General features: G+C 42.9%; 1 pseudogene; it reads left to right on the top strand.

Annotated features, from left to right (window-relative positions):
• Positions 1-3,521: 3,521 nt before the first annotated feature.
• On the top strand, positions 3,522-3,587 carry LOC111538947 (annotated as a pseudogene).
• Positions 3,588-18,966: the final 15,379 nt, after the last annotated feature.

Raw genomic sequence — 18,966 nt, 5'->3', positions numbered from 1 at the left:
AGTGTACGTTCTTGTTCCATCAAGAAACAAAAGAGAAAGAATTTGCTTGGGAGTCAAAAGACCAAGATTTGAACCCCTGATTTTGACTAACTGTGTGACCTGGGGCAATGCACTCAGTCTCTCTGAACTTTACTTTGTTTATCTTCCCAATGAGAAGAACTATACCCCTCTTGCCTACTTCTGAGAGCCTTTGTTTGGATGGTCTAAGATAATATCTATGAGAGCTCTTTGTAAAGGGCTTGAACATCACTGGTGAGTTTCTAGGGAACAAAAGGCCAGAGCTCTTTCTGCTTAGTGACCTCTCCAAGAAAAGGCAATTGCTATTTTTTCCCCCTTCTTCAGCTGTTGGAGCTACGGATCAATTGCAACCAGGCTAAATAAAAAAAAGGTAGTCATACATGATCAGCAAAATGGTCCAAATGATGTCATCCATCAAGATGGACATTGCAATTTGCCAACTATTTTCTCATAAATCAAACCATGGTCCCTCAAGGAAGAGGGGCAGGGCTGGAGGAGCCAGCATGGCAGCCCTTATCGGCAGACCAGACGCAGGGAAGCGCTCCCTTAAGGATACAGTAATTATTTTCACTTGATGGGAAATAAAGAGGGGCACCATGGGAGGGAGCGCTGGAGAGTGTCTGCCTCACTTCATTACTACTCCCCAGGCATGGGACACAACATATGCTTTTCATTGGGAAGCCAATAATTTTGAATCGTGGGACAGGTGAAAACTTAAATGACATTTGCAAACCTTGATTTATTTCTCTGCTTAACTCCGGAACATGCTTTAGATTCAGCTCTATAAGTTTCCATAGATTAGTGGTCAATGTCAAGTATTTTCAATGACATATTCAAGCGTTTCCTGTCCCTATCAGTTAATTAAATATTTTCAGTACTAATCTCTTCTTATTGAAATGGTTTCCCTTCTTTTGGTTATGGGTTTGGAAAACAACGATATGAAGCATGTGCTTTATTGAAAACAAAATAACAAAAATAAAAAAGAATACTTTTTCCCCCACGTGCTATTTTACTCGCTGGAAATCTCATTAAAAGTTATTTATGAGCTGTTAGGGATCCCATAAGGATTACACCTAATTCAGTCTGTAAAGCTTTTGAGTTTCTTTTACATGAAGGACCTCCTTCCCCATTATTCTACTTTCGTTTGCACCCAAATAAATACTGGAGATTAACTTTTTGGCAGAAGAGGGTCCTCAGTCCCTAACCTCACATCACTCAGGCAAAGTTTAGACCTTCTTCCCCTTTCTACTGGACCCACTCCGATATGACCAGGGTAAGAGGTCAAACTTGTGGCAATGGATAATTTATCGTTTTTATTATTTTAAATGTTTACTGAAGATATCAGGGCCGTAGGTATCATTTACATCCCTGGGATTTGTAATCTTTGCGATTAGCCATGTAGTTAGTCCTAATTGACTATCCAATTTTCTTCTACACCTCCTCCCCCAATTCCCTCTGAAATAAGAAACCTGAATTTTATCAGAATGAGTAATTTCACAGTTCCTTTATAGGGCCTGTATGCCTGTTATTTGCTGTTTCTTAGAACTTGTTCTCAGGTAGCAAAGAATGAACTGCCAATGTAAGTGACTTTTGTCCTTCTAGTCTGTTTAATAAAATATCCCTGAAACAAATGTGTTTAATTTCCAAAGAATCTGCTTTGTATTCATATTTCCAAAACACGGAGAAGAATGTGGTCACTCAAGTAGCCAAATGTTCGAAATTAGATTTTGGTAGTTAGAAAATTGGCATAAAAAGTTTAGAAGTGGCCGGGTGTGGTGGCTCACACTTGTAATCTCAGCACTTTGGGAGGCCGAGGCAGGCGGATGACGAGGGCAGAAGGTCGAGACCATCCTGGCTATCATGGTGAAATCCTGTCTCTACTAAAAATACAAAACAAATTAGCCGGGCGTGGTGGCAGGTGCCTGTAGAGGCTGAGGCAGGAGAATGGTGTGAACCCGGGGGCCAGAGCTTGCAGTGAGCCAAGATCGCACCACCGCACTCCAGCCTGGGCGACAGACGGAGCAAGACTCTGTCTTAAAAAAAAAAAAAAATTAGAAGTAATAAGGACGTCGCTGCTATTAACTATCAGATGCATGATATACTCATGGACGTGTTCCCTATTGTTATGATCACCAGTGCTCCTGCTCTCTTTTCTGCTAAAAAACCTGGGTCTGTGGATTGCTCATTCCTCTCCAGGTGTCTGCATATTCTTCATTATTCTTCATATGCCAGCTCATCTCTCCAATGGAAACACGAGGCACCAATAATACCATGTCCACGCTGAACCAGCAAGACACATTGAGTGTAAGCCTGGAGTATCATGCTGACCACCACGAGAACAGACAGCAGTGGTGTCTTCACGATCTATAAAATCTCTCCCTCTTGGATCTCAAAGCATTTCCAACTATGAGACCGAAACCCCCGCCTCTACCTCTCCATTTGAGCAAGAGTTAGTGCTACCAAAAGTAGACGAATGGCTGCATATTTTAGGAAAAGCATATGTTTTTTCCTTAATCTCAACCATCTGGAGATTTTTAACATTCTATATTCTTTATAGAATTCTACATAAGAGGTCAGTTTAATTTTTTAAGAGTTGTTTAAACATCCCAAGTAACACTGTAAGCCCCCAAACAAGAAATGGCTCTCGGGCTAGACCAGGAAAAAGCACATGGATTGTTCATGTGTTTAGTCTAGTGTGGTGGATCTCCTCCTTGGCTGCACCTGAAAGAAAGTGACGGCTGAGTCCCACTGACCTGTCTTCCCCATCCCAGCATCGTTGTTTGGTTTTGTCTCATTTTGCCTTTAGGATCTACAGGTGAGGCTAATGTGGCAGCAGGGCTCAAGAACCACCAGATGGGAACTATCTGTGTTTAATGATAAGGGCAGGCTTGGTTGTTACCCTTTCAGTATTCTCACTGCTCTTCCCTGCTAGAATTAGAAACAGAGGCTGAGAGCAGAGGCTCACACCTGTAGTCCCAGTGCTTTGGAAGGCTGAGTATGAGGCAGGAGGATTGCTTGAGGACAGGAGTTCAAGTCCAGCCGGGGCAACATAGCCAGCCCCCCCCCCCCCCCCCACCCCAGTCTCTACAAAAAATTTTTAAAAATTAGCCTATATTCCTAGCTACTTGGGAGGGTGAGGCAGGAGAATTGCTTGAGCCTGGGAATTTGGGGCTACAGTGAGCTGTGATCATGCTGCTGCACTGCAGCCTGGGCAACAAAGCAAGATCCCATCTCTCAAAAAAAAAAAAAAAAAAAAAAAGAAAAAAGAAAAACAGAATAAACCTATGGACTCTGACTCAGAGTTGTTATTCATTCACCCCTGGTCATGGGTTGAACAGTGTCCCTTGCCTCTCCTGAGAAAAAAGTTAGAGTCCTCTTCTCCAGTACCTGTGAATGTGGCCTTATTTGGAAATAGGGTCCTCGCAGTTGATCAAGTTAAGATGAGGTCATTAGGGTGGGCCCTAATCCAAAGTAATTGTGTTCTTATAATAAGGAAAAATTATGAGTGTTGCAGTTCTTTTTGAATTTGTCTAGCAGGTTTCCTGTATTTTTACCAGAACTTCACCCTGATACCCCCCAAAAAGGGGCATATTTTGACACAGAGACAGACACCCTTACTGGGAAAATGCTGTATGAAGGTGAAGGCAGAGATTGGGGTAATGCTTCTGCAAATGAAGAAACCCCAAAGATTGCCACCAAACCACCAGAAGCTAAGAGGGAGGAATGGAACAGATTCTCCCTCGCAGCCCTCAGAAGGAACCACCCTGCTGACACCTTGACTTTGAACTTTTAGACTCCAGAATCGTGAGACTGTAAATTTCTGGTGTTTAAACCGCCAGATTTGTGTACTTTATTATGGCAGCCCCAGGAAACTGATACACCTGCTGATTCAATTCAATGCACCTTCAAGGCCCAGACAGTTGAAGCCTAGGAGATGAGGCCTCACCCTTGACCATATGCAGTCCACCTTAAAGAGTGGCAAAGTGAGGACTGTAAGCTGGTGGTGGCATTTGATCTGAGCTTTGGAGGAGGAATGTTTTTCTTGATGAGTGATGGGAAGAAAAGATATGGAAGTAAAGATATTGCAAAGGGAGGGGCTTCCTCTGCAGCAAGTCAGGGGGGTCTGATGGAAGGCAAGAAGAGCAGCCGCTGCCTTGGAATCGGCAACAAATCTTGTAACCTGAGCTGTGTGTGTGTACATGTGTATGTGTGTGTTGTGTGTTTTGTGTGTGTTTGCATAACACAGATTACTTCAACTTGGGAATTTGTCTGACCGATTCAATTTCTCTTCCACAGACTCAAATTCACTGCTCCAAGCACTATCGTAAGTCACTTGGCCCCGGAGTGTGTGTGTGTGTGTGTTGGGGGTTGGGAGTTGGGCCAAATTGAAAATAACAAACATAATGTGAACACCCTTAGAAAGCATATTCTGAATGAAGCACCCTGTTAAATCACATTTGCTCCTACAATGACCCAGTGGATCTCGGAGGCTATTCTTATCCCCATTTAATAGATGAGAAAAAGGCAAAGCTCTGAAAATGGAGTCAGAGCTCCATGGTTGGATCCCATGTGTTTATGGCTACACTGTATTGCTCCCTAGCTTATGCCTGGGGGTGACTCCTGGGGAGGGGTGTGTGAAGAGAGATGGAAAGTTGAAGACTGACTTAAAGCAAATGCACAGCTTTGCTTGACTGATCCAGAAATACGGGGGTTAGAGCAACCTGGGAGGCTCCATGCCTGTGTGGGCGCACAGCTGCCTGCTAACTGTTTCCAGTCCCCCTTCTGTCGGTTCCCCATAGGCTGGAGAAATCCACTCAAAGCAGGGTGTGCTCTTCGATGGAAATCCAGCTTTGTTCTTCCACTCAAGTACTATAGGGGAAAGCAGAGAAGGAAAGGGAAAGACACATAAAAAGTTTTAGCATATGAGTAGCATTTGCAATGTAATCTATGTGTTCTGAGCCAAGTTACTGTACACACTCTGGGGAGAATTACAAATAAATGACGAAACATTTTGAAACATGGCTTATACCTAATTAATCATGGAACTTAAGGAACAAAGAATGTATTTCTTCAAAGTTTTCAGCATTTTATCTATTAAGCGGAAGGGACAGGGGAGGGGAGGGGAGGGGAAATCGCCATGCCCTGTAATGGATACACTATGCACTTCATTTGGGGGAAAGAATCTCTTAATCTTCTTTGGCCTCCTGCAACCTCTGAATCCTTACATCTTTAATACTTCATGTTGAGCATTTTCATATTAAAGGAACTGAAAGTATCCAGATCATGAAATATTCCTTAGCTTTTTGTCTCTTGATCCCTTAGCCCAAACAATACCAGTTTGGGAGATTATGAGATCACCAGGCATTTCTTAAGTACCCATGATATTGTGCCCTGGGGTTCCCGTGTCCTTTTTCTATGCCGCCGCCACCCAGAGACATCTGTGGGCACGTCCCGCTTTGAAGGCAAAGCTTTTGTGCTATGTCCATGTTACCACATGCCCTCCGACTCAGAAGACTTGATTTCCTTATTTGTAAAATGGGGATAATAATAGCTCATTGATTTAATGTGAATGTTAAATAAAATAATGCCACAAAAGAACTTAGCCTAGTGCCTAGAACATAACCCCTCAATAATGGAGTGTGTGATTGAATTTTCCAGATTCGTTTTTCATTCTCTTCCTGTCCATGGATTTGACTGAGTCCCATCTTGCAAGGCCATCCAAGGCACTTCTTTAGAGCCCTGTCTCACCAGTAACAGAGGTGGGAGTCAAAGACGACTTTGCACTTGGTAGCCAGTGTCTCCACTGCTCCTATGGGAAGCCAGAGTTTCACTGTTCCCCCTGAATTTTCCCACAGTCATTCCATGAGCTAGTTGTGGGCACAACTTAAGGGGAACTGGAGATGCGGGTGTGTTTTCATTCCGAACAGTGTCACTGATTCACAGCATGGCTTTGGATAAGCTGATCAGGTTGCTTTAATGCAGGTTCTCCACCCCACACCCCACAACTTTGTTGAAAAAGAACCAAAAAATAATATATACAGTATTAAAGTATTAAAGGGGTTGTGAGTAAAACCTGAAGCCTGAACTGCTTCCTTCCCCAGCCCCAGGTAAAGAATGAGAAGGAAGAAGATACTGGAGTCTGGGGTTCAGTGGTAGAACCCAAGGGCCAATGGAGGTGTTGCCAGGGGCAGCATCATAACTGGATTGTGCTCATGGTCTGGTGTCAGCTATGTTCTTTGCCCTCTAACCTCGTTTAGTTCCAGCTCATTTTTCATCTCAGCTCTCCAGCGTTTCTTCAGACTCTGTAAGCTGCCCACATCTTCCCTATATATTCCTTTTCTGCTTAACTGTCACACTGCTTTGCTTGCAAATGAAAACCTAGACTGAGAAAAAAAAATAAGATCTACTCAGCACCTACTATGAGCCAACTACTGTGCAGGTTGAGGAACTGAGACACGGAAAGTTAAGGTAACGTGCCTAGGTCACCAAGCTAGTTACAGGTGGTACTGTGATCTGAACTCCCATCTGTCTACATTTCCATTAAGTTTTCTCAGCAAAGAGATACTCCTGAAAAATAAACCTCCAGTCCATAACCACCCACATCTGCATTGAACTTGCTTCATAGCTGGGGCCTTTGGAGGGTTATAGTTGCAACTCAGACACAACATTTTCTTTCCCCACTCCTGCCTTAACTTGGTGATTGGCTGTTGTAAATTGTGTCGAAAGTGATATGCCTTTCAGTGCTGAGAATCAACGTGGGTCTGTGCCTATGACCAGAAGAGGTAAGGGAGAAAGGGATCCAAACACTCAAGCAACATGAGTTTGTGTCTTCTGTAACAACTGTGCATTGCTTGTGTGTGCTACTAATTATTCCTGGTTCACATGTCCTCAGTTGACGCTTTTGGAAATTAAATGGGCATGCCTTGTATAGGTGTGGAGAGAGAGCCTTGCTCATTTGCTCTCCTTTCACCCACTGCCCTTATGCCTGCTATTGCTCCAACAAGTGGCATCATCCTCACTTCCTGACATCCCAACATGGGCAGTCAGATGTTGCCGTCTGCTTTCAGAATTGCAAACCCACCCACTGGTGCTTCTCTGCAGGAGTGAGGTAGCTTGTCAAAGAATGGGAAGCTACCAGAGTGAACATCATGGAGCCATTGACACCATGTTCTGTTTCTTAACCAAGGAGGAGGCTAGCCACTCTCTGGGCACCTAACTTGCAACAGCTCCCCTGGAGACAGACCCACATAAAACCATTTTATTCTTGACCTCACTCCAGCATTTCTGCAGAGTATCAGTCTGGACAGAACTTGGTCATCTTGCTTCTTTTCCACTGACTTTTTAAGAAGCCAGTTATTGAAGATCCAGGGTAATAAAAGCAGCTTGAACTTCATTACTCTCTTTCCAGCATTAGATACTGAAGGCCACGGTCTGCGATACTGTGTATAAAATATGAAGCAGAGAATTAAATGCAACTTGATGGTACATGTTGTACCTTAATGAAAACAAAGTCTCAGGAACACTATTTGTGAACGTGTTACCCAATGAAGTGTTAGCAATGGAGCTCATAAAGCTGCCAGCCAGATTTAACCATTGCGTGGAGCTCTGTTCAGTTGGGCTGGACAGAGAAAGTGAGGTCTGTTCCCTTTATCACAGTCGCTGGAGGTTTTTATTTAAAACACATGCAAGAAAGACACTTGGGTTTGGCACCAAAATGTCTTGTGGTAAAGGATAAAAAATTAGAAATATCCAAAAGTACTTAAAAAAAATCTAGAGGGAAAAAAAACAGATGTGAAAAAATTAAGATAGGCTGACATAGGGTGCCGCGTTAGCCGTTTAAAGTGATGGTGAAAGCAGAGAGCAACGGACTCTCTCCACAGCAGCTGATAGACACGAGCAATTGAGCAGTTCATACCCTCTCTGTTGTCCCTGTCACAAGATTTGTAGGTCATTCTCAGCCAGCCACGGGGGCTAAAGGGCACAGGTCGCGACCTGCTGATTTACCAAAGTATGATCAACTCACACAAATTATAGGCGTAAGAGAGACCTGACAACTTCAATATGATGCGCAATGAGCACAATTATTTGTGACATGTGAAACCAGTGTGAGGCCGTAATTCTGTCACTGCATGACAAGGCATTATTAGACGGGGCAGGCAGCGGCTTGAACCAGGAGCAGCTGGAGGAGAGGCAGGGAAAGAGAGAGGGCTCCATAGGGGAAGGCCCGTGACGGGCTTTCTCTCCCAGAGTGGCAAATAGCAACGGCCCCTTTGTGGAATGTGGAGCTGCTCAGGAAGACGAAGTCGCCCTATTGCTATCTGGTCTGGTGGATAATAAAGGAGGGTTTGGTGGGAAGGGCAGAGGTGAAAGCACACCCCGCAGGCCTGTGGCTGTGCACAGCCAAAGTGTCTTCGTTGAAATCGGGTGTGGTATTTTTCATGAGGCCAACTGGGATGTTGTTACTAGTGGGCCAGATGAGGTGGAGTCAGGGGAGGACAGGGAACGACAGCGTTTCTCCTGCTGAGCAAATGCCTTTGCTCCACCAGGCTTCCCTCCCATCACGTCCTGCCTGGAACTTGCAGCCTGACTGCTGGGTGCAGGAGGAGGCAGATCTCAGATCCCCTGGGTTTTCCCCTGTCCTTAGAGATCTTGCTCCCTGTACCATAGTGCCTGGGCAGCTCAAGGAAAGTGCAGGTAGACACCTCCCTTCTGGTGATGGCCATAGAGGTTTCTGCCTAAGGGTATAGGACAGGTGGGTGGCTGTTCCCAGCAACTGGACCCAAGTAAGGCAGGGTTTCCTCAGGCTTAGCATGGAGGTCATGGGACAGTTGGGCTGCCAAGGAAGCTTTCTGTAAAGGGAGAATCTGGCCTGTATTCTGCAGGGTCTCCTGCAGAGGGTAGTAGCTACATTTTGGGCCTTCTTGTTGGCTCAGTGACTTTAACCCTTGAGTTGAGTAGTGGATGGTTCCGTGACATGCCTTCATATGGTCAATCAGTGTTCCCTGAGCACCTGCTGGGCATCAACCACTGCCCAAACCACAGAGGATCTGAATGTGAAATGCCTCTGCCTGCCTATGAGAGCTCTCTGTCAATGAGGGAAGATAAGACAAAAACAAATAACTGGAATACATTATGTGAACAGGTGCATGAGTAGGAGTCATGGCTGTACAGGGAAGGCATGGCTGACTTCCTCTATCATTCAGGTGTCTATTCAAATACCCCATGCAAAAAGGGCCATTTTGAGCACACCATCTAAAATAGATCTTCTCTCTCTCAGCCTTTACCTCCCTACTTTGCTTCACTTTCACTGAATTTCTGAAGGCCTGAACCAAGAGCGTGTAAACCAAGGATAATTAGCAGCACATACAAATAATACAGGGTTGCTACACAGCAACTGTTCTCAGCAGAAGTCAGTACTTGACATTGTATTATTTATTTTTTTATTATTTATTATTCCTCTTATTGCAATGTAAGCTCCAAGAGGGTGGTGACTTTGCCCTGCTCCCCTCAGAATCCCAGTCGCCTCTGCAGTGGTGCCCATAAAGTACTTGCCCAATAAACATGTGTTGAATACACGAATGGCAAACTTTGTTCTAGGTGTTCTTGCTTTTATATACATTAACCTGTTAAATCTTCCCAGCAACCCGAGGCAAGTCAGTTATCTATTGTTACATAACAAATCATCCCAGAGAGTATGGCTTAAAATAACAATAACGTATTATTTCTTACAATTCAGTGGTTTGGCTGGGGTTTAGCTGGGCCGGTTCTTCTACTGGCCTTGCTTAGGGTCTTTCTTGAGGCTGCATTTAGTTTAGAGTTTGGTCAAGCCTTGATGTTCAAATGGTCATTCATCCTCAGGGCATCTAATCGTTCATTAGTCTAGGTTGGACTTCCTTAAATCCTGGCCTCCAAGGGAGAAGAAGCAGAAGCTTAAGGCCTGGGCTCAGAAGTCAGAGAATGTCACTTTCTCCCCATTCTATTTGCCTGAACAAGCCCTGAGGCCAGCCCACATTTAAGGAGAGGGTAATAAGTAGACTCCTCCTCTTAAAGCAAGGAGTGGTGTTCATGAACAGGGACGGGGAATTATTGGCAGCTGTCCTTAGAGACTGTCTGTTGTACACTTGATCTTAGTCAAAGGGCCAAGAAGCAATAGGACTCTCTACTATATTATAATTAACCTTGCTTCACAGTGGAGAAACTGAGACTTCGAGGGATAAAGAAAAGTGCCCAAGAACACAAAAGAAACGAGGGGCAGAACTAGGGTATCAATTTCAGAACAGTCTAATTCCAAGTTCAATGTTCTTTGCTTACTGGTGACTGTTCTTAATAACTCTTCTTGAATCTCACATGGTAGACTGATAGCCCCCATGGCCACCCCTCTGCTTCTTTACTTTCTTAGCATAGTGGCCAGCATTTAGGGAAGGGTAGAATATTATAGACACAGAATTTCTTCCAGCCTCCACAACTAATTAACTGTATAAGTTTCTGAACCATTCTGAGTGTTTCTTCCTTTTCTGTGAAATGGAATAGTAATGATACCTGCCACACAAGGTTTAGGGGAGGCTTTAATGAGACAATGTAAGTAAGGTACTCTGTACAGTGCAGGCACCTGATTTTTAAGGTGCCATATGTGTCTCCAGCTGAACCCAAAACGAGCCTTCACAGACTAGTTTCATAATTGTATTTCTTTTTTATTTTTTAAAATTATTTTATTTTATTTTATTTTATTTTTGAAACGGAGTCTCGCTCTGTTGCCCGGGCTGGAGTGCAGTGGCACCATCTCGGCTCACTGCAAGCTCCGCCTCCCAGATTCACACCATTCTCCTGCCTCAGCATCCCGAGTAGCTGGGACTACAGGCACCCGCCACTACGCCCGGCTAATTTTTTTTTTTTGTATTTTTAGTAGAGACAGGGTTTCACAGTGTTCACCAGGATGGTCTCGATCTCCTGACCTCGTGATTCGCCCGCCTCGGCCTCCCAAAGTGCTGGGATTACAGGCGTGAGCCACCGCACCCAGCCCATATAGAGTAAGAATCCTTGGGTCATTGAGCTCACACCCACATTTAATTTTAATCCAAAGATATGCTCTGAAATCAGCAAGACTGCTTCTAAAGAACTGGCTTGGTCTAGGATGTGGTCATCACACTCATTGCTGTGAGACTCTGACTAGTTGTCCTGACTTCCTGTCCCTATAGAGAATGTTTCACCAAAAGGGATGAACAGAAAAAATATGTAGCTCTGAAGGCGGGATTTAAGATAGGTATAAATCTAAGTTAGTATCAGAAAGCTAGAGGGATAAAATGAACAAATATCCCCTGAGGACAACTTGTGCCTCATCCTGGGTGCCCAGGATTAGTCAAGACTCTTTTGGTTATTACAGGACATGCCAACACTGATTCCAGCCAGTTTAAGCAAAAGGGGGAATTAATGGTTGGGCATGGCTGGACTCGGGCTTATACAGCGTTGTCAGAAATCACTCATCACCATCGCTCAGTTCTGCTTCTCTAGTGCCCTCTGTTGTAACCAGGCTTTTTCCTGGGCAGCCTTTGATTTGCCTCTAGTTTTATGACCCAAAGAGCAGGCTCCTTCTCCTCCTGTTTCATATATATACACCAAATTATAATTGGCTGAGGTTAAGTCAAATGTGCTTCTTGACCAAACACAAGAGTCCTAGAAAGTGGAATCTGTTCGGCTAGCCTATGTCAGGACTCACAAAGCAAATCTAATTGGCTAGTTTATGTCAGGGCTCACAAAGTGGAATCTAATTGACTTGCCTGTCAGGGCCCCCTCTGTGGCCCAGGGGCAGGACTTCTGTGATTAGTCCCACTATGGATGAAGGGACAGCTCTGCAGAGGAAGTGGGGGTACATTTAGCAAGTTGTCCTGAAGGCAGTTCCAATGTAGCTAAGCTCTAGATTTACCAACATCTCTGGAAAAAGACATTTGTAAGTGTGAACACAGTCCATGTAGCTGCTCCTCCATGGTTTGGGTAAAGGGCATTTTCCTGTTGATAATGTCTTTGTGCCCTACTTGCTATGTTTATTTGTGGATATTTATTTTCCTACCATTATAACGAAGTACTAAAAATAAGTATATAACCATCAACCAAAGTTCCCAGCTTCTAATTTAACAGCCAAATGTCACAACATTTATTTTGCATCCCCTGGATTAACCAGCTCACTTAGTAAGCCAACATTTGTGAAAAAGATTATATTTCTTTTATTTGTTCCCGAATGTTTCCATTGTATACAAAAATGAGACAGTGTTCCTTTTGGGGAGAAGTTTCTACTTTGGGTTTAAACCAAACAAAATAATATTTAAGGAAACATTAAATAATTTATTTATTATGTTGGTCAACGTTTTGGGGAATATAGCTTAGATAAACACATTTTTAAGGTCAGCCACTCTAAGGGCTGGGTTTTATAAAAACAACCTCTGAGGAGCTTTAATAAATCTTTTAAAAAGAAAAAAAAGTCAAGCACTTGTTTTCGTTGCTGAATCATTTCTATTGCTAAATAATGGCCATTCAAGAGGTAAGCTTCACCAGGAGGTCCGATAGCCACACTGAGAAACTCACATATTATGAAAAATCTAGGTGATGGCAGGCACTGTTGGCCATGTTTAGATTTCTGTTAAAGCAACCCAGCCCTTTGGTTGCATTTTAAATCAGATCAATGGACAGAGCTAGCTGATTTGGGTCATAAAACTGTCAAATGAAGATAAATTCATTCCTAGTCAATGGGAGACTTCAGAGTAGAAGTAGACTACATGTAAGAAATAATGTATTTCTATTCCCTCAAAATTAACAGGATTACCAGATTCACTGATTGCATTTAATTCACCTCCTGGGTCTTCCATCTCTTCATATTACAGCCAAAGGCATCTTTTGGACTAATTTCAATAGAAGTGGTATTCCTAATGGTATTCCTCAGTCAAAGAGGGGTATGGGGCGGAAAGGAAGTTTGGATTAGAAGAAATGGAAATGGAAGGAAAGAAAGCCAAAGAGACCAGTGAGAAAGGGAGAGCACCAGGAGGAGAGGAGAGGCAGAAACAGGACATGGAGAAAACCCACCTTTGCAAGGACTGGGGAGAGACTAGCTTTGAGGCACTGCTCACTGTGGCTCTGGTTTCATTTTTGGAGTGGTTAGTAATCTGCCTGAAACTTGATGGGCTCACATGACCAGTTCTTATCTATGCAAAGAGGCAATATCCCTGATTCTAGTCCCAGTTCCCCATGGTTTTGAAAGGAGAGCTGGGGCTGGGAATGAGCCCAGAGTTTCTGAGTCTTGTCTCTTCCAAGGGTGGAAACTGCAGTAGAATTTCATGGTTTCAAAAAAGAAGATTCTTTCTGTTTATAAGTGGGAAGGAATGTCACTAAGGAGTTGAAGAAGTTGAGGTTTCATTACCATAAAGTGGCTTAGGGCTTGAAAGTTCAGGAGAAGAGAGCCTGACTAACCACATCTGGGGCTTGAGGTTTTATTGAACTGGTAATAAAAATAATCTCTGCAAAATATTTTGAAAATATTTGATAAATACAGACGGAGACTGCTGCCTACATGCAAGAATTTTTTTTTTTTTTTAAAGTTTGAATTCAGATTAGCAACCTGTTAGCAACCAGCCAGTACTTAGGTTATACACAAAAGGGAATGATTAGAAATTCAGGCTTCAGAGCAATGTGATACTGAGTCCAAATCCCAGCTCTGTCATTTATTAGTGGTATAACCGTGGACGTTCTACTTCACTTCTTTGTGCCTCAGTGTTGTCGTCCATAAAATGGAAATAAGTGCTCTTTCAAAGAGTATCCATGGGAAATGAACAAGGCAAATTATATGGAAATTATAACAGAAAATTGTACAAATTATATAAATTACAATAGAGAACAAAAATGGCGCCAATACTTCCCTTCTCTCCATCTACTTACTTTCCTTTGATGTTGCAGATACCTCATTAAGAGGTAGAGTTGATGTCCCCATCCCTCGAATCTTGGTTAGCTATGTGATTTGGGGCATCAGCAAATGTAAAGCAAGCAGAGATTTGAAAATTGCTTGTCCATTTGAGCTTTCTCTCTCTTGCTGGGCTCGGAACACTGAGTTATATGCAGATGAGCTTGAATTAGCCTACTGGAAGATGATAGCCAAGTCCCCTGCTGATACCCTGTCACCTACCAGTCATGTAGAGAGGCCATTCCAGATCACCCAGCCACTGGCCCACCTATCAGCTGACTACTGTGGCATGAGAGGGACCAGCAACATAGATTAGCTTAACCAGCTTAGAGCAAAGACCACCCAGCCAACACATAGCATTGAGAGTTAAATTAAAAATTGTTCTAAGCCACAAAGTTGTGGGGTGGTTTGCTATATAGCAACGGTAAATTGATCAAGTGGCATCCAACCTATTATTCCCCTTGTTGATTGGATCAACCAGTCATTTAAATAGGATTTTAAACTCATTTTTGTTCAAAGTGATATATATATATATTTTTTTTCTGTAGAGACAGCCTAGGGGATGGCAAGCCTTCTAGTAGCTATTTTGTATAGTCATGTGGTTTAAAATAAATTGTAAAAGACAAGGAGATTTAAGACATCAATAAATTTTTTTTTCTGAAACTATTTTAAAGTTGTTCCTTCCATCATATTTAAAAAGTTTGGCATCAACATTCTCAAAGCTGGAATAATGTGCAAAGTGAATACCATGTGCTGAAGCTCACTGAGGTTCGATCGTAGGATCAATTGAAATAGAACGTAGCTCTGAAACAGTTCTGGAGTCCTTAACCCAGGGAACCAACTGGAACTAAAGGAAATGAAATGGAACTAAAACGGATGAAACTGAATAGGAGGAAGGCCAGTGCCTGGGAGCTCATCTGCATTCTCTGGTGGGAGAAGCAAGCTTTGCCAACTTCCCAGTTGTAAAGGAGATAAAAGAGTTTATGGACCAAAGCAAAATGAAGGCATATCCAGATAATTTAGGCCAACAGGACACCCCCACCTGAATTCACCAGTGAATTGCAGCCAAAGTGTGTCTGACAGCTTGTGTTATCTGGATGGCTGTCTTGTTCTTCCCCTGTCCTTCAAGTATGTCTGTCCTTTTGCATTCTGACTTCCTTTTATTGTTTACATTGTTTTAATCCAGGTTGCTGTTCTATGAGGTTTTGGTTGTAGGGTGCTTGGGTAAGTTCTGGAAGCAAACTTTTGGCCTGAAGAGTACAAAGCATTTATATATTTATTTATTTATTATGTATTTATTATTCAATTGTTAAGTACTAGAGACTTCACTAGGCTTTAAGGATGCAACAGAACCAAAAGAGACAAAATAGCTAGTCTTACAGCTTAAGTCTGGTGGTGAAAAAGGTTTATAACCAAGTAGTTATAATAATGTGAGAAGTGCTATGATTGGGGAAGTACGAGGAATTGTTGGAGAATGTAGGATGAGCACCTAACAACATCTTGGTTTAAGTGGTCAAGAAACTCATCACAAAGGAAGTGGTTCCTAAGATGAAAGATAAAGAACAAGTAGCAGGTAATGTGAAGAGGTAAGGGAGAGAGTATTATGAAGCCTAGCCTGAGAGGGTATTGGGGAGCTGCAATATTCACATGGCCAGATGCTTGAATGAGCATCAGGTTGTCAGTGGAAACCCAGTACCACTGAATGGAAGAATGATAAACACCAGAACCATGGCCAAATCATGGACATGACCTGCCTTGTTAATTCCACCCCAGAATCATGGTTAATTTCAAGTAGTGTGCTGGTTGATGCTTTTGACACTTGCGTCTGTGTGGCCAGAGAAGATGCAGTGGGAACATGTTAGTAGATTGTTAATTTTCTGAATGAGGATCATCAAGTCAACATAAGTACACATCCCTGAAGGTTAAGGCAGACCCTGTAGCTCCCTCCTCCTACTTCTCTCCAAATAAGATTCAAAAGTAGGGTGAGACCCAGAATTCAAAGAAATATGACTGTCATAAAGTGAGACTTCAAGAGATTTAAATTTTAAAATTCCTTGTAAAAAATATAGGCTACTGACCAGAAGCATATGTTCCTGGTGTGAAGTACAGGTTAAAAGACCCCTGCATTAGTTACTTGCCCATATAGCAAATCGTCTCAAAACTCAGTAGCTTAAAACAACAAACATATATTATCTCACAATTTCTATGGGTCAAGAATCTGGATGCAGCTTAGCTAGGCACCTCCGGGATTATGGCCTCTCATGAAGTTGGAGTCAAAGCGTCAGCCAGGGCTGCACTCTCATTTGAAGGGCTGACTGGGGAAGATCTGCTTCTAAACCCACTCATGGGGTTGTCGACTGGATTGAGTTTCTCATGGACATTGGATTGAATGCCTCTGTTTCTTGCTGGGTATCAGACAGAAGCCTCTCTCAGTTTTAGCCACGTGGATCTCTCCATATAACCTGGCAACTGGCTTTTCTTAGGGCTAGATTTGCAGTGACAAAAAGCACCCAAGATGGAAACCACGGTCTTTATATAACTGCATTTTGAGAGTGACATCTCGTTGCTTCTGCTCTATTCTGTTTGTTAGGGACAAGTCAGTAAATTCAGTCCACACTCAAGAAGAGAGATTTACACAAAGGGCGTGAATACCAGGAGGCTGGGATCATTGGAGGCCATCTTAGAGTTTTTCTATGACATTCTCCAAACAAAGCAATGATTGTGTATATTCTTCCTTTTGAATATGCCAGGGTGTTTTATCCTAAATGGGTCTCAGGATTAGAGGAAACCAGAAAGGTCATCTAGTTCAATTCACATTTACTAACATGTCCCGTACTCTCTGTGCCAACTCAGCTTGAAGGCCTCCACACAGTTCTCCCTGGTTAGGAAAGTCTTCCTTGTTGCAAGCTGAAATGTGGCCAAAGGGCCCTGTGCTTTGCTTGATCAAAAATTTCCATATCCCTCCCCTTTCTCCCAAAGACAATGAGGTATTTAACTAGAAACACATTTTGTTTCTTTGTTCATATGTCTACTTTCTCTTTTTGCTTCTCCTTCTAGTAATTTTAGGAGATTGATTTTCTATCCTATGCTGATACTGTCTCTTATTAGTCTAATCGTTTGTGGATTCTTTTTTTAATGTGGGCAATCATAAACTCATAACATCTGGAAATTACAATTTGTCTCTTCTATTCCATTCCACAGGCCTCACTTCTTTTTCTTGTCTTTTGCATAAGCCAGGACCTCCAGAGCTGTGTTGAGTAGAAGTGGGCATCTTTGTCTACTTTGTAACTTTCCTCTAACTTCTTACCATCTTGGTAACAGACTCTTTGCTCATGAAAGACCCAACTATCACTCTTTTAGGATTGCAAATGAAAGGAATAAAGAAATTTTTTAGCTCATTCAGGCTGCTATAACAAAATACCACAAACTGGGTGGATTTTAAACAACAGAAATGTATTTCTCAGAGTTCTAGAGGCTAGAAAATCCAGGATCAAGGTGCCAGCAGATTCAGTATCTGGTGAGGACCTGTGTTCTGGGTCAGAGATGACACCTAGCTGTGTCCTCACATGGTGGAAGGGGCCAAGGGCCTCTCTCTGGCCTCTATCATAAGGGTGCTAATCCCATTCATGAGGGCTACACCCTCATGACCTAATCACCTCCCTAAGGCCCTGCCTCCTAACATCATCACATTGTGGGTTAGTATTTCAATATATAAATTTGTGGGAGATGGGGAACATAAATATTCAGTCCATTGTAAAAAGGCTTGAAACTTAGTCATGTTTTGTTTTTTTTGGACACCCATGGAATACAGAACTTTATCTTCATTCAATTCAAACTTGAGCTCCTTTTCTATACCATGTGTTTTCCAGGTGCCAGGGTGGGGGCTCTTGAAAAAGAGTTTGCAGTCTTCCCAGGAGAGGTGATGACACAACCTCATCAGCATCATCATCATCACAGGAAGTGTGGGCAAGACCCAGGGGAATAGGAAGGTGGGAGAAGCTGTGTCTTCAAGGAGAGTCAGAGAAAGCTTCCCAAGAAGGTGCCCCTTGAGGTGGCTCCTGCAGCAGGAGGAGGAAGCCTTGATTCTCTTCCAGGGGTTCTTTGCCTGATCAGCTCTTTTTTCCTCACCTACTTGGAATTGCTACTGTGTCCAGTGTGACTTAAGGTCTATGAAGGCCTGCAAAAAAAAAAAAAAAAAAAAAAAAACCACAAGCCAATCCAGGTCTCCTTTCCTTTTCTCTCTTTCTTATGTATGTGTGTGTGTATGTGCGTGTGTGTATGAAGTAGGAAAAATAGTACTTGCAAAACTTTTACAGGATAAAATGAGGTGGGAAGTGCGGACACATATGAAACCTCATTAAATGGTGGGCATCGAATGAAGAAACATCTCCTTTTCATTTATATTTAATATATCTGTGGGCTATTGTCACACATGATCTTCCAGTTGAACCTTCTGGATAAGTTAAGTCTTGGGCAAAGCTGATTTGACTTTTTCACACAGTCAGTAAAAAGCTTAACACAAAGGTATGTGGGAAGAAAGAGACATGAGATGTGATGCTGCTGGATCTCATTACAAGATGGGAGCCCAGTCGTCCTCTATTTTCTTTATATTGCCTCAGAGCAAATAGTAGCAACTGATGTTTATTGAACACTTACTTGGTGCCACATGCTATCCTAAGCATTTTATGCATTTTCCTCATTCTTCAAACAACCCTGTGAGGTAGGTGCTATTAATCAGCTCCATTGTGATGCTGAGGATGAGAGAAGGGGAGGGGGTTTGAACTCAGGTGATATAATTCCAAAAAGGTAGGTGCCCCAAGTACTGCACCAGAACACTATTGTATAGGACACAATGCCTGTGGCTGGTTTTGTGGGCTTTTGATGGGCTTGCCATGATCTTGTTTCCCCAGTGGGATATTGGCATGCCACGCCTGCAGACTATGAGTTGTGTGTAGCTCCCATGTTTCCCTGAGGCTGCTTACGTGACCATCTAGGTAGAGTTGACT

This window comes from Piliocolobus tephrosceles, chromosome 9, assembly GCF_002776525.5.
Source record: "Piliocolobus tephrosceles isolate RC106 chromosome 9, ASM277652v3, whole genome shotgun sequence".
Taxonomy (NCBI): domain Eukaryota; kingdom Metazoa; phylum Chordata; class Mammalia; order Primates; family Cercopithecidae; genus Piliocolobus; species Piliocolobus tephrosceles.
The sequence above is the reverse complement of the archived record's forward strand: the minus strand, read 5'-3'. Positions and strand labels throughout refer to the sequence as shown.